Source organism: Pleurodeles waltl, chromosome 2_1 (assembly GCF_031143425.1).
Source record: "Pleurodeles waltl isolate 20211129_DDA chromosome 2_1, aPleWal1.hap1.20221129, whole genome shotgun sequence".
Taxonomy (NCBI): Eukaryota; Metazoa; Chordata; class Amphibia; order Caudata; family Salamandridae; genus Pleurodeles; species Pleurodeles waltl.
The window spans coordinates 429,607,823-429,623,650 of NC_090438.1; positions in this window are offsets into that span (position 1 = coordinate 429,607,823).

A 15,828-nucleotide genomic window follows, 5' to 3' on the forward strand; every position below is an offset into this window, starting at 1 on the left:
TGATATACCACACCCGGAGCTGTGCCAAATCTTAAGTGGAACTCAATATCTTTATGGGATCCATCATCAGTCGGCATATTGAAGAACATTTTGCACCCGAGTTCTCCACTAGATTTAGGCCTTATTGCAAGACATTGGAGGAGTTTCTACACCAACTAAGGTTTCATTAGGCATTTAGCAATATTTTTATGGAGTTAACCAATTGAGAGGATACAGATGCAAAAGACTATAGTAGCAATGTTTGATACATATCAGGTGCATAAGCAGGGCCCACCTGGCATGGAGGCAGGAAAGCAATTCTTTCTACAGCACAATCATGTCTAGGATGAGCTGGAATGAAAACAAAAATCATACCAAATGGCAGTGTGGGGATGGGCCTCCCCAGCAGCAGTGAATGTTTACTATACAATTGGGAATGTCACCAAAGATTTTACAATTGTCTGAGGTTAAAACTCTTATTGTCTGATTGCTGAGGAAAGGAGTTTCTTTCAACTAGACATCTGAGGAAGATGCTGCTTTTCTCAATTAAAACAATATTTGGCATTTCAATTTCACAGTGTTATCTTTATTGCAATGGTAAACAATGACATTTTACTCAATATTTAATTATGTGCACTGTATAACATTTCCTTGAGATTTTCAAAATGCCTCTTTACTGGAAGGAAAAGAAAACCAGCACTTGCATTGCATTTATGGGTTTGGTTTTGCAAAATGGAGAGTGTTAGCATGAATGTACTTCACCAATTTTTGTTTTTAAAATTACAAATAGACAATAAGATGAATTTAAAAAAAGCCAAGAATACCATATAGTTAATATCGTTTTATGTGAGCCGATGGAGGTGGTGGTCTATTGGTACGGGTGATTGCAGTAGCCAGGTAATCGCCGATCTTGAACTGAAGTGCCATTGAATCCTCTGTACCCTTTCTACCAGAGATTGTACTTCCAATTGACTTCACCCGGTACGCTGACATCTTCAGATCTGCATAAACAATAGCAAGATTGGAGTGAATGCCATATTTGCGAGCTTCTGGACATACTTCTTCAACCAAACTTGTTAACTCTTTCAATGTTGCATCCATCCAGGTGTATATTTGTAATTAGCTTGATAGAACGTTGCCTCTAGAGAATTCTTCCAGCCAATGATGCTGTCCATTGTTGGTGCTGAACAATCTCAACACAAGTTAGCAAACCTTATTGTGGTCAATTGGTTTCTCGTGCTCCTCTTGACCTCCTCCTGGGTGACCTGGGACTCCACCACATCTGTGCCTGCTGCCAGGTAGCAACTCTCTTCCATTACCAGAAATGTCTTAAGACATCCTGATGCCCACTCTACCTTCTCTAATGTAGGTCATCACACAGTGGGAGGTGTTCTAGCTCAACAAGATCCCCAGATTGGGCTCAGACATCCTGTAGCTTTCTTCTCCAGGAAGCTTCTTCTAGCTGAGTAGAACAATCTAATAGCAGAATTAGAATTCATAGCCATCAAGGTTGTGTTTCAGCAATAGAAGCAATACTTCTTAGGAACCAAAAACACAGTGACTGTTTATTCTGGTTATAAAAAATTTAACTTTCTGCAATCAGCAAATGTTAATGTTGAAAAAACTGTGGTGGATGTCATGTATCACTGAATGTGATTTTTTAATAACCTATAAACCTGGAACCAAGAATACTAAGGGAGAACCTTTTCCAGATTAGAGAATCCAAAATCAGATAAGAAATATTTAGGTAGTCATTATGTGTTTGGCAGTACCCGGACCACCATGTTGGTGGTCATACCGCTGATGGCCCAGTGGTGAAGACCGCCAAATTATGAATTTGGCGGTCTTCTGAACAGAACACAGCCAAACTACAGGAAGTACTGCCAGTGCGGTCATGCCACCGATGATGGAGATAGGCACCTTCAGACCGGTGGGAACCATGTTTCCGCCGGACATATTACGAGGCTACACACTGTCAGAGTTTCTGCCGTGGTCGCCCGCCACTAAAACCCTGGCGGAAACCAAATCTATAAAAGAAAATACTCACCTTCAGGAACACAGACATGCCCGGAGCCGCCATGGAGCCTGAACTCGAAGATCTCCCAATGCTCCTGGTCGCACAACGACTCCAGAACCAGTGACTAAAACAACAACCATAAGTACACACATCTAGCACACACTGGAGGAAAAGGCATTAGTACACATCCACACACAACATGGGACGGCTTGAGACAGACACACACACACATATAACCACACATCCATATGAATACACACTTACATACACACACATACTACACACACGTACATCCAAAACACACACACCACTGCCAAAACACATGTGCTGTACACACACCTATCCACACACACACACAGCAACGCCACTGTCTAACACAAACATATACAACACCACCAACTCACACAACCACATCATAACCACAACTACACAAATGCTTTGCGAAGCACTCTCACTGCACACATCTACATGACAACACATACATACAACAACACGTAACAACACCACACAACCAATCAACACTATCAGACAGGCATAATGAGAACTATTTGACACACCAGGCCCATTCCACACACAACGCATGGGACATTTCCAACATCACACACACAACAACCACACAAGGACACACAACACCACCATAACACATGCCAACACAAACTATATACAATTTGTCTACACATATGCATGGAAAAAACACAAACATATCCAACACAAAACACAGCAATGACAGCGGGACCAATGGCAGGGCGACACACACACATGCAGCCGAGGCACAACAGCTAGCACAACCAAAACACATACAAAAGTCACACACACAAACCAAAGCCCACACACACTAAGCAACCATGTAGAAAGAAAGGCAGTACAGGCATGTTACCATCGAATCCAACAGTAGGTTGGCCCAGATGTATTAAGATATGTCCTGCAATAAAAATATTAAACCTATACACAATTTGAAGGCCAATGGCCAGTCCAAAGTCTCAGGTGCCCACTGCACAAATGGCACCAAAGTGTGTCCCTTCTTGACTCCTGACCTCAAAATGATCACAACACGGTAGGGGCATCAAGGGAGCAGGCAGACACTTCAGGGATGGGGGTGGAGGGAGGATCTGGACTTGGGAGGGGGGTCTTTGGGCTATGATCTTGGCTTTGGAGGGGGGTCTTTGGGTTTGGGCTTGGGAGGGGGCTGCTTGGCCTTGGGTCTGGGCTTGGGAAGGTGGTCTTTTGCCTTGGGCATGGGAGGGGCAGACTTCTTGGTAGGGGGAAGGACATGGGCACTACCAGGGGGTGCAGGGGATGACTTAGAGACTGAAGGGCTGGAATTAGGGAGGGCACAGGGTTCACGGGGTGGGAAAAGGTTAGGGAACAGGGAAAACTCCAAGAGGAAATGTTTCTTAGACACACAAGGGTGGTCATGGCAAAAGGGTTTGGGAGTGGAGGGAGAGGGAGTGGCTGTGAGATGTGTCTTGGTGGATATCTTGGGTGCAGGTGCATGCGTGAAATGCTTGTGGGTGCTGGGTGTCTGTTTGGTGGGTGAGTGCTGGCGTTTAGGTGTTTTGGGAGGAGGTGGGGAAGAGGTGCTGAGAGATACCGTGGTGGATGGGTGACTATATGTTGGGGTGGTTTCTGCAGGTATGGTGCATGTGCTGCATGTGGTAGTGTCGGTGGTTGTGGTGGTTGTGAATATGGTGACTGGAATGGATGTCTGCGGGTCTGCTATTGTGCTGACTGTGGGTAAGATGGGACTGGTGGCAGGATTCATCAATGATGGTGTAGTGTCTGTGAGGGAGGGGGGTGGCGGGAGTTAATGCAGGGAGTAGATGTTGGTGTGTCTGTAGGTGGCTGCTACTTCTGTGCATGCCGGTAGTGAGTCTTTTGGTGCTTATGTTTTTTCTGTTTTTTTGTGGAATCCATGTCTTTTGAGGTGGATGCATGCCTGTGTGTACGTGTGCTTTGAATGGGTATGAAAAGAGGGGTTTGACTTTGGGAAGAGGTAGTTGGAGGGGAGACAGTAGACAAAGGAACACTGACTGCCATCAGAGTGGAGGCCAGAGCCTGAAAGGATCTCTGTAGGCCAGCCATGGCACCATGAATGCCCTCCAGGAACGCATTGCTCTGTTGTACTGGAGCTACCAGTCCCTGAATGACATTCAAAATGGTCAACTTACACACAGAGATCGACCTCAGGAGGTCTGTAGCCTCCTCACTGAGTGTACAGGGCTGACTGGGGCAGGGGTAGAGGTGCCTGTGGCAAAGGAGGCCCCCACCCTCCTGGCCACTGGGTGGAGAGCTACAGGGAGAGCGGTGGTAGTAAAGGGGGTGGCAGGCAAAGATGGTGCTAGGTTGGTCCCATATGGGTACGCCACTGCCAGGTAATGTCCACTGGAGGAGAATTCCAATGAAGAGGTGGCAGATCCGGTCTCCCCTGTGTCACTCCCCTCGCCCTTCGTTCCACTGGGTCCCTCGGTGTCACTGGTACCAGCGTCCTGGATCCCATGAGCTGCTTCTTCCCCACTCCCTTGAGTCCCTTCTCCTCTGCCAGACAATGCTGATGCACAAAATGCGGGAGAGAGAGAGGTTGGGAAAGAGAGAGAGAGAGAGGTAGGGGACAAAATGGTTAACATATACCTCCCATTGACAAAGCTAAACAGGTGCATTTGTCACAATTATTATCATGGCTAGGCAATCGCATTTGCCAATACACATTACCTACATCATGTCATGACATGTCACTACTACACACACCTGTCTCCCAACCCTCACCCCTCTAGCAATACCTAAGTAGGACAGCACTTCTAGCCTCATCCCCATGATGCCAACCAATGCCCTTTGAAACTGGCACAGCATGTCCTGGATGCACTATCAATAGTATGCCTGAATACACATCTTACCTCTCCATACCCCTATCACCATTAGGATATGCATCTGACACAACAAAATACTGCAGGCCTATGCAATAACAACACCTGATTAGTCCATGTCCTCTATAACATGCCCATTATAGTGAAGACAGCTCCAACCACAGACCACACACCACCTACCTGTCCTTAGACGTGGCTGCCCACTCACTATAGTGATGCCATTATGAAGGACAATTCAGATTTAGCCAATACCAGTCAGACACCCAAACACTTCACATCAGATGTGTACTATGTGAATCTATGGTACAGCCATCTGAGTAGTCAGACCTTATGAAAGAGCCAGAGCTGGTGACACAAAACACATATATCACTACTCAGCATATTGCTAAGTGCATCTACAATGGACCATATACCACATGATAAACATCCTAGCACATCTACTGCAGTGTCACAACAAATGTACCTCTGGAACACAAACACTATCATGGACCACTTCCCATGCCACCACACATGCATGCACACCATTTGCACTAGGCGCAATGACAACTTCACCCTCAAACACACCATTCTACAAATGGCAAAACCTGTCACCGAGCCCAGACAACACACATCTCATGGGGTAAATATATGCATGCATTAGGCACACATCGACAAACACCGCTGCCAGTACACCTAATACACATTCTACTACCAAATAAGCAGCCTAGGGAGACAGACTCAAAATTTTCCTTCAACTTAGCATGCCATGTGTCATGCAATACCCAAACCACTCAGATCTGACACAACCTAATAGGCAAGGCAAGTTTTAAGAGTCACAGGCTATCAGAAGTGCCCCAACTATCCATGTCGACATGATGTAGACAGTCAGTCAGCAATGTAGCATAGGATTAGCTAAGACTTTGTCATTCATGTCATACCTACCCCATGGTGACACAAAAGGGAGCTCCGAGGACACTTATCACCTCCAGTACCAAAACATAGTTTGAAAGGTTAAATCCTCACAAGTATTGCTCCTAGGAATGCATTTTCTGTGCAATCAGACCTCATCAATTCTACACATTTCAGTATCCCACATTGCCTACCTACACATACCCTACTGTCAGCAGATCACCTATATATACCTAGTTAGCCATCAGGCCAATACTCCTGTCCCATGAAGGCTAGCTCTGTAGTGGAACTATAATGCCAGGCCCGCAATCTGTCAATACCAGAAACAATGCATGATTTCTTTAGTCACATTGATAAAGGAGAGTCACACAGTCGCATATACAGGTAGGGTACACATATGGCAGTGGACTGAGAGTTCAGAGCCACAAAAGCAGATGGCAGGAGCTGGTCATACACAATGCTTAGGTTGATACTGACACTCACATCCATTGTATTTCCAGGATGGAGTCACACATGTGCCCATATCATTAGTTCCTCTCCACATTACAGATATGGAGAGGTATGGAACAGGGAGGTATATATCCACTAACTGTAAAGCATGGAGACACATCTTCAAAATATACTCTTTCAGGGTGCCTATTTGCTATTTCCAAATGTAGCATCAACTACAATGCCACTCTACCAGGAATGGGACACCAAATCCCATTTAAGGTGAGCCAAGTCCCGGGACACAGTCAGTACTCACCCCATTGTTGCTGCTGTGTTGCCCTCAAATGCCCATCAACCTCAGGTTAGGCCACCACTAAGATGCAGGCCATTAGGGGGGTAGGGTCTGATGAGCACCCCTCCCTCATTGGTAGGACATCCCCAGCCGGCCTTCTGAGGTCTTCTCGACCCAGCATCTCAAGTCCTCCCATCGCTTGCTACAATGGGTGCTTGGCCAGGCATGGACCCAACGTTCTGCACTTGCTTGGCGATAGCATGCCAAATCCCCTTTTTTTTATGGGCATTTACCTGCATGGGTGATGCAGACAGAAGGAGAAAGTTATGTAGACTGGCACCATACCAACAGCAATGGACTATAAACATCAGACCCACCAAATGGCCACACATACCCGTCCTCATGCTTCAAATACATAAACTCCATGCCCTATGCATGCATTTACCCCCTGACCAGAACATAGACAGCATTCATACTAACACTCCCCTATTACACATGACTGTGGCTTTGGGCTCACCTGCTCCTCTGGTGCCCCATATAGCTGGTTATACAGGGGTGGGACCCCTTCCACCAGCTTCTCAAGCTCTTCTTGGGTGAAGGCTGGGGGGGCCCCATCACTTGCAGTGTGCGGCTTGATGGATCCCAGAGACAGTACACAGCAGCTCAGCTCATGGATGTCTTGCTTGCTAGAGTGTCAGGAGTCAAGTGAGAAAGAGTGCAGAAAATGGCAGTCACGGACGTCGCATACAGGACTGTCACTGGCGACAGTGATCGCCATCGGCCCCAGTACCCCATAGGCAGCAACATTAACCAATGAGAAGTTGCATGGAAACTGCGATGGCCTACCGCCATGACGACATACGCCGGCGGACTTAGGTCATTTCCATCTGTCCAGTGCTTCAGGACAGGCAGCTGCAATTTTATGCACATATCCTGCGTTAATGCAGCAAACTAAGTGTGCCACACTTTTTTCAGCTCAATTCAGAGTAGGTCTATGTTGTGCCATCATGGTTTGACTCATACATGTGACATTCATGAGACAGTTACCGTATATGGCTGGTTGTCAAATGACCTGCATGTCCAGATACTTGTTGGCTGATTGGTGGTGTAACCATATAGATATATGGTATTACTACATACATGCTCATGTGCAGGACAGGTCCGTGTATCACATAGGGAACATGACACATGTGATGTATGATATAAACTGTTGATCAGGGGCAGCAAGGTGGGGAAAGGATGGAGTCCATGCTGCTTCAGCATGCCCAAAATTGTCAGCAGTGTGTGGCATGCCATCGTTGTTGGATATGTCCGAATATGATATGTTCTGCTAAAGTGTTGAGTACATATCACTTTGTATATTCTCTCCTCTCCATCCTAGATACCCTGCCATGAGGATGTTGAGATATGCACCAGTGTACCGTCCGCTAGTAGACCTTTGTACGAGGCTGGCCTGGCTTATAGTGGGTACCTGTGGGTACTTACACCTTGTGCTAGGTCCAGTTTTCCATTATTAGTAGATTAGTAGTGTTCTAGCAGCTTAGGCTGATAGAGGTAGCTATAACAGATCAGCTTAGGCTGATCTAGGAGACATGCAAAGCTCCTACTATACCACTTATATCATATAGCACTATATCACAAGAAAACACAATACTCAGAGTTACTAAAAATAAAGGTACTTTATTTTAGTGACAATATGCCAAAAGTATCTCAGAGGATATACTCCCTTAGGAGGTAAGTAAAATACACAGAATATACACACAAACCAACATCAGATAAGTAAGACACTTAGAAAAGTAGTGCAAACACTGTAGAACACAACAGAATGCAATAGGAGACAATAGGCCTAGGGGCAACACAACACACATACCCCAAAAGTAGAATGGGAATCACGTATGGACCCCAGGCCTAGTGTAGTATGTAGAGGGTCGCTGGGAGTTTAGAAAACATTAAGGGTGTCCAAGATACCCCACCCCAAAACCCTGAAAAGGAGTAAAGTTTCCCTACTACTCCAGAAAGACAGTAAAGTCGAGATAGGGGATTCTGCAAAGACAACAACTGACTGCAAAGCACTGAAGATGGATTCCTGGACCTGAGGACCTGCAAAGGAAGGGGACCAAGTCCAAGAGTCACGCAAGTGTCCTGGGGGGGCAGGAGCCCACTAAACCCCAGTTGAAAGTGCAAAAGGGCTGCCTCAGGGTGGAAGAATCCAAAGATTCTGCAACAACAGAAGGTGCCAGGAACTTCTCCTTTGGTCAGAATATGTCCCACGGCGTGTTGGAGGATGCAGAGTTGTTTCCACGCAGAAAGACCGCAAACAGGCCTTACTAGCTGCAAGAGTTGAGGTTGAAGATAATGGGTGCTGCTAGGGCCCAGGAAGGACCAGGAGGTCGCCCCTTGGAGAAGGAGACAGAGGGGGTGCTCAGCAACAGAGAGATCCCACGTAGAAGCAGGCAGCACCCGCAAAAGCACTTGAACAGGCATTCAAGAAATCTGAGCACAGCAGTCATCTCAACACAACAAAAGAGGGTCCCACAAAGTCGGTGGTCAACTCAGTGATTTGAGCAATGCAGGACAGAGTGCTGGGGACCTGGGCTATTTTATGCATGAAGGAATCCTTGCAAAAGTGCACAGAAGCCGTAGCAGCTGCAGATCGAGCGCATTCTGAGGAACAGCAATGTTCCACACATGATGTCATGTCTACATAGAGAGAGATCTTGGCTCATTGGTAGGTATGCATCTGCATATGTGTTCTTATTATGGCACCTCTCATCACAATGTTCCCTGAGGCTATACCTGTCTTGTAACAGGTCCCATCTATGAGCACACAGGTGTCTCTGGCTTTCGTAACCTTTCCTAGCTATTGACACCAGTAAGGCACCCTGCCATTGAAGGGGAACACAGTTTCAATGAGGCCCATGGCAGGATGAGGCATGTCATTGAAAGGATATTTGGCCTCCTGAAGGCCAGATTCAGGTACCTGCACGTCTGTGGGAGTGGCATTCTCTATACTCCTCAAAAGGTGTGCCTGGTCATAGTAGGCTGCTGCATGCTCCACAATCTAGCCCTTAGATGTCAGATACCCTTACTAGCTGATGATGAGGAGGCAGCTGGACCAGTGGCTGGTGATGCAGATATGGAAAGGGATGAGTAGGCAGATGCGGAAGGTGCAGCTAACTCAAGGGCTGAGCTCATCAATTAGTTCCTTCAGCAACATATAGGTATGTTGTCTGTGTATTTGCATGAGCAATAGTTCAACATTGCTTGGAATCAATGGCCCTCCTGATTTGGATTATGAGTGGTGGTGTAATGTGTTCCTATGTGTTCCTGTGTGTTTTGTGGCAGATGACTGATTGCATGTAAGGTGCAGTAGGAAAATCTCTAGCATGTGTACTCTCTGCAGGTTTTAAGAATCACATCTCTGGCCCTCATTATGAACATGTGTCCAAACTGCGCCACCGGTGGTGGTGGTAAAAACCACCAACAGAGGAGCGGTCCGGACCGCCAAAAAATTTACCAACCGAAACACAGGCATCCAGAAAACCACCCACCGCCAGTAGAGGAGTGCCGACGACAATGGCAGAGTCTGCCTACAGGCCGACAGAAAGGCCCAACCCGCCCATCAAATAATGAACCACTAGTCCGCTGCCAGTGCCGGAGCGGGAACCACCTCCACGCAAGTCCATGCGGAAATGAACCTAATATAAGGAAACACTCAGCAGAGGACCCCACAATGCGCCGAAGCAGACATGGATAGAGAGCTGCAGATCATGCCAGCCATGCTCCTTGCCATATACCTCCACGACCGAGACCGGCGACGAAGACAACAACGATAAGTACCGCAACCTACAAAACAAGGGAGTAAAGGGCACAGTTAGATACCCACCCACTCCACCCACCCAGCAACATCCCCATCAACCCTTCACAACAGCACAAGCCATATACCCCACAGCAAGAAGTACTTACCCGACACAAGGCAAATACAACCTGACCATAGTACATACAAATGCCCCACACCCACAAAACAATGAAACAAAAGACCAGGGTTCAACAGTGTGCAGCCAAAACACAGGTCACACATAAATATTTATTCCAACTCACAAAGCCAACTATTTCCAACAAGGCCAACGGCCAGTCCATAGTGCAAGAAGTCCCATGGGCCACAATGGCCCCAAACTGACTCCCAAAAGTGCACAGTACTCCACCTAATGAGGCAACAATGGGGCATCCTGGCACCTCATGGAACGAGGCAGGGGGTGGTGGGGGTGGGGATTTGCGACAGGTGTGGGGCTTGGACTTGCGCTTGGAAGGTGGACGGGTTTTTCCAATTCTGATTGGCACACTGAAGCACCCTTATAATTCCCTAGTATATGGTACCTAGGTACCCAGGGTATTAGGGTTCCAGGAGATCCCTATGGGCTGCAGCATTTCTTTTGCCACCCATAGGGAGATCAGACCAATATTACACAGGACTGCCACTGCAGCCTGAATTAAATAATGTCCACGCTATTTCGCAGCCATTTTACACTGCACTTAAGTAACTTATAAGTCACCTATATGTCTAACCCTCACCTAGTGAAGGTTAGCTGCAAAGTTACTAAGTGTGAGGGGACCCTGGCACTAGTCAAGGTGCCCCCACATTGTTCAGGGCAATTTCCCCAGCTTTTGTGAGTGCGGGGACACCATTACATGCGTGCAATACATATAGGTCAATACCTATGTGTAGCTTCACAATGTTAACTCTGAATATGGCCATGTAACATGTCTAAGATCATGGAATTGTCCCCCATGCCAAATTTGGTATTGGGGTGTCAATCCTATGCATCCCCGGGGGCTCCAGCATGGACCCCGGGTACTGCCAAACTAGCTTTCTGGGGTTTTCACTCCAGCTACCGATGCTGCCAACCCACAGACAGGCTTCTGCCCTCCTGGGGTCTGGGCAGCCCAGTCCCAGGAAGGCAGAACAAAGGATTTCCTCTGAGAGAGGGTGTTACACCCTCTCCCTTTGTAAATAGGTGTTAGGGGCCGGGGAGGAGTAGCCTCCCTCAGCCTCTGGAAATGCTTTGAAGGGCACAGATGGTGCCCTCCTTGCATAAGCCAGTCTCCACCCGTTCAGGGTCCCCCAGCCCCTGCTCTGGCACGAAGCGGGACAAAGGAAAGGTGAGTGACCACTCCCCTGTCCATCACTACCCGAGGGGTGGTGCCCAGAGCTCCTCCAGTGTGTCCCGAACCTCTGCCATCTTGAATGCAGAGGTTTGAGGGCACAATGGAGGCCTCTGAGTGGCCAGTGCCAGAAGATGATGTCAGAGACCCCTCCTGATAGGTGCTTACCTGGTTAGGTGGCCAATCCTCCTCTGAGGTCTATTTAGGGTCTCTCTTGTGGGTTTCTCATCAGATAACTAATGCAAGAGCTCAAAAGAGTTCCTCTGCATCTCCCTCTTCGACTTCTGCCAAGGATCGACTGCTGACTGCACCAGGACACCTGCAAAACTGCAACAAAGTAGCAAGAAGACTACCAGCAACATTTTAGCGCCTAATCCTGCTGGCTTTCTCGACTGTTTCCTGGTGGTGCATGCTCTGAGGGCTGTCTGCCTTCACCTTGCACTGGAAGCTAAGATGAAATCTCCCGTGGGTCGACTGAATCTTCCCCCTCCTAACGCAGGCACCAAACTTCTGCTTCACCGGTCCTCTGGTCCCCGCTCATCTTGACGAGCATGGTCCCTGGAACACAGGAGGGAGTGGGGTGCTGGTGTTGTGTTCCTGTGGCGGTGCCTCCTGTCCACTAGCGCCGGCGGAGGTTGAGGGCTGTTCATCGTTCAGGCTAGTGTCAGGGGCCCCTTGTTGTGCCACAGTGTCCCTCATGGTGTTGACAAGGTCTTGCAGCACCCCTGCAATAGTGACCAGGGTGCTGTTAATGGACTTCAGGTCCTCCCTGATCCCCAGATGGTGTTCCTCCTGCAGCCGCTGAGTCTCCTGAAACTTGGCCAGTACCGTTACCATTGTCTCCTGGGAATGATGGTAAGCTCCCATGATGTTGGAGAGGACCTCGTGGAGAGTGGGTTCCCTTGGCCTGTCCTCCCCCTGTCTCACAGCAGTTCTCCCAGCTTCTCGTTCAACGTTTTGGAAAATATTAAATGGTTTTCAATTGTAGTGCATATTTAATATTGAGGTACCTTAGTAAATAACGGTGTTAAAGTTAAAATACTTCCGCACATAATACCCTTATATTCCTAACACCCACCCCTAAAAATGTGTTTAACTATTTTTAAAATAATTTACTTAGATTATTTTAAAAAATATATATATATTTTAAATTATATTAAGTATCTTAGATAGTATCTGGGTATAAATACACTTTCCGATCCATTCCGCTTTACTCCCTTAAATCACACTCCTATAATCTGACAGTGTGGGAGTGACAGGATTCCCACTGCCCTACTCTGAATATTTAGTGGCGTTGAGAGGAGTCATCCTGCCCATTCAAGTCAGTCTTTTGTTTACCCCTTACTCAGGCCAAGTCCAGGTTGGGAGAAGCAGAAGGCCTAATTCAAATTAGCCGCCAGGAAATTCTACATAGGACAGCTATAGCTGCCACAGTAAACCTAGCTTTATGGGCCTTGTCACTATAGCAAAATGGTGAAAATTGTTTTTTCTACTTATCCCATGTTTAAATGCGGTGCACCCTACCAAGTGACCTACAAGGCTTACATTTGGATGACATACTAGCACATACAAGAGAGGTGTTTACCTGTCAAATTAAGTTATTTTTAAAGGCTGCACCGCAGGCCTTACACTGCAGCAGTCATGCTGCAAAGAGAAGGCCTAAAGCTAAATTTGTACTGCCACTATAGTGGATGGCACTAGAGATGCTGCAGTTCAAAGTAGCATATAACTTCCAAGCCCTTAGTGCACTTTCTACAACATAGATCTGGGACGTATGGGCTAGTTAAAGATGCTACTCATAATTAGGCCAATTTAACCACATTTGGAAGGTGAGGACATGCACTTTTACTCCTGGTTAGCAGGGGTAAAATGCACAGAGTTCTAAAGCCAGCAAAGCAGATAAGGCAAATGTGTGGCATAATCAAGCAGAAAAGGAATATTTCCTACAGTTAGTTGTATTATAAAAATCTGACCTCCAAGCTGGCCTATATTTTCTTCTTATGAACTCTTCTAGGAATTTCAAGAATAATATTAACGATGTGAGAGACCTTGTCAAAAATATGACAGCTTAATCATATATTGTAAGGTAGTTATGTTGACACAATTTTCAGTCAAATGCATATGTCATTATAAAATGAGCACTTGATCTAACAAGACTACACTGAAAGCAATTTTTTTATTTACGGCTATAAGAACAGACATTTTCAGAACGGTTAAAAACATTGGGTGCTTGCGATAGATATTTGAAATAATCGACAATGAACAAAGGTGCACATTTTTATCCATTTTGCTATATGACAATTTTAATTGTGTCTGCCATGACTACTCTGGGGAGAAAAAAAATATTTGGCACTGTTATGTTTGTTATGTATATATGCCTTATCCAACAATTAAACATTTTCGTTCTCTGGTGTTTAAATTGTGAATTGCCCTATCAAAATTACAAATTACCGAACGCCAGGTTATTTCTAAAATGGATACACAAAATCAAAATGTATTTATTGTATTGATTTCTTGAACGATTCGAACAGAGTTACACATGCAGAGGTACCAAGATCACTTTACAAGACAGCCTGGCTTACTGTCCTTTTGCTTCCTACTGATGTAACTTAACACTGATCCTATTAAAAGGGCAGTAGAAACGCAGGCTCCAGAAGCAAACTGAAATCATAAACATTGACTAAATGTACTTCCACTGAAAGCAGACTTTCAGGCTCTCTAGTTTTAATTTTTGATTAATTTTCTTGATAGTGCAGCATACAAAAGAAAGTAGGTCTCACACAGAAAGGGAAGGACAAAGAAAGAAAACCATTATGACTATTGTATCTGATTGACATTACTATGTCGTTATTGTTTGGGTTTTATTTGTATTTCAGAGCAGAATATAAGGTTTGTTTTATCTAATTTAAATGATGTGCATGGATAATAATCATAACAAATGCAGCACTCTATAATATAAATGCGTCTGGCTATACTTAAAGCAAACCCATTTTCATTATGTCCATTCTCATTGAAATGTTCATGTTATGTCTGATCTGTAGTGAAAACGTTGAGAATAAAAAGGCATTTCTGAACAAAAAAATGGCGAAAGAGCAGGCAAGCAATAAAAGAGTATACTGAGCTCTGTTCTCTGAGGCAAACAAAGTTTGTCTCAATGTTCCCCAAATGTATTGACCAAATTAAAGGACTCCCTGTTCTGTTAGAGTTCGTTAAATGCTAAATTGCAAACATCATTATAAACGTAGGCATGTTGTTGGCTCCTCTCCTGGTGCAATGTGCAATCGATCTGGTGAGAGGCATGTCCTACCTGTTTGTCAAGCCTCTGTGGGGCATATTTATGAGAGCTTTGCATCATGCTTACATCACGCAACATGGTAAATGCATTACGCAAACCACTAAGTCAAATATTTAAATTGGTGTTGAATGGCTTCAAAAATCTGGAGTAGCGCAACACATCTAAATTGATGTGTTGCATTACTCTGTGCAAGAGAGTTCCATGGGAGTGGCATGGGTATCCGGTGTTTCCAGGCAACTCCCATGTTTTTTGATGCATTCCCAGATTTACCTAACGAGGTAAACCTAAGAATGTCCCAATCATATTCACCTCCCCATGAGAGGCATAGCAAGGAGAAATATATTTATTTCTGCTCCCTACTTCCTCTTTCTATGTGTTCTGCATTATGGAATATGCCTCTAAGGAAGTTTTTGTTCAGGAAGGTGCCACTTCCTGCACAAAAAGCAATCCTAGCAGCAATGCAGGCACCATCGCACCATGGTGCAAGGGGGCCTGCATTGGCGCTAGGCGACCCATTGTGCCCCAGCACAGGAGAAAAGGACAGGAAAGAGCTGTGTGCCTTACATATGGCACATTCCTGACCTTTGACAGCGATGCAGTGCAGCACAGCATGGGGACTTGCTGCATGCACTGCACCACTTTGCTATAAATATGACCCTTAATGCTTTTATAGCAGTGTTTGAGCACAAATAATTAGGGCCTCATTTATGTGGAAGTCATGTAGTGCAGCGCAGCAAGTCACCTTGCTGCGCTGCACTGCGTAATAGGGAAAGGGCAGGAATGTTCTATGTTTAAACCAATATGGTGCATTTCTCTCCTTTCCCGTGTGTTATTGTACAATGGGCTGCCTAGAACCAACGTTTTTATGCAAGAAGGTGTGTCTTCCTGCACAAAAACAATTCTG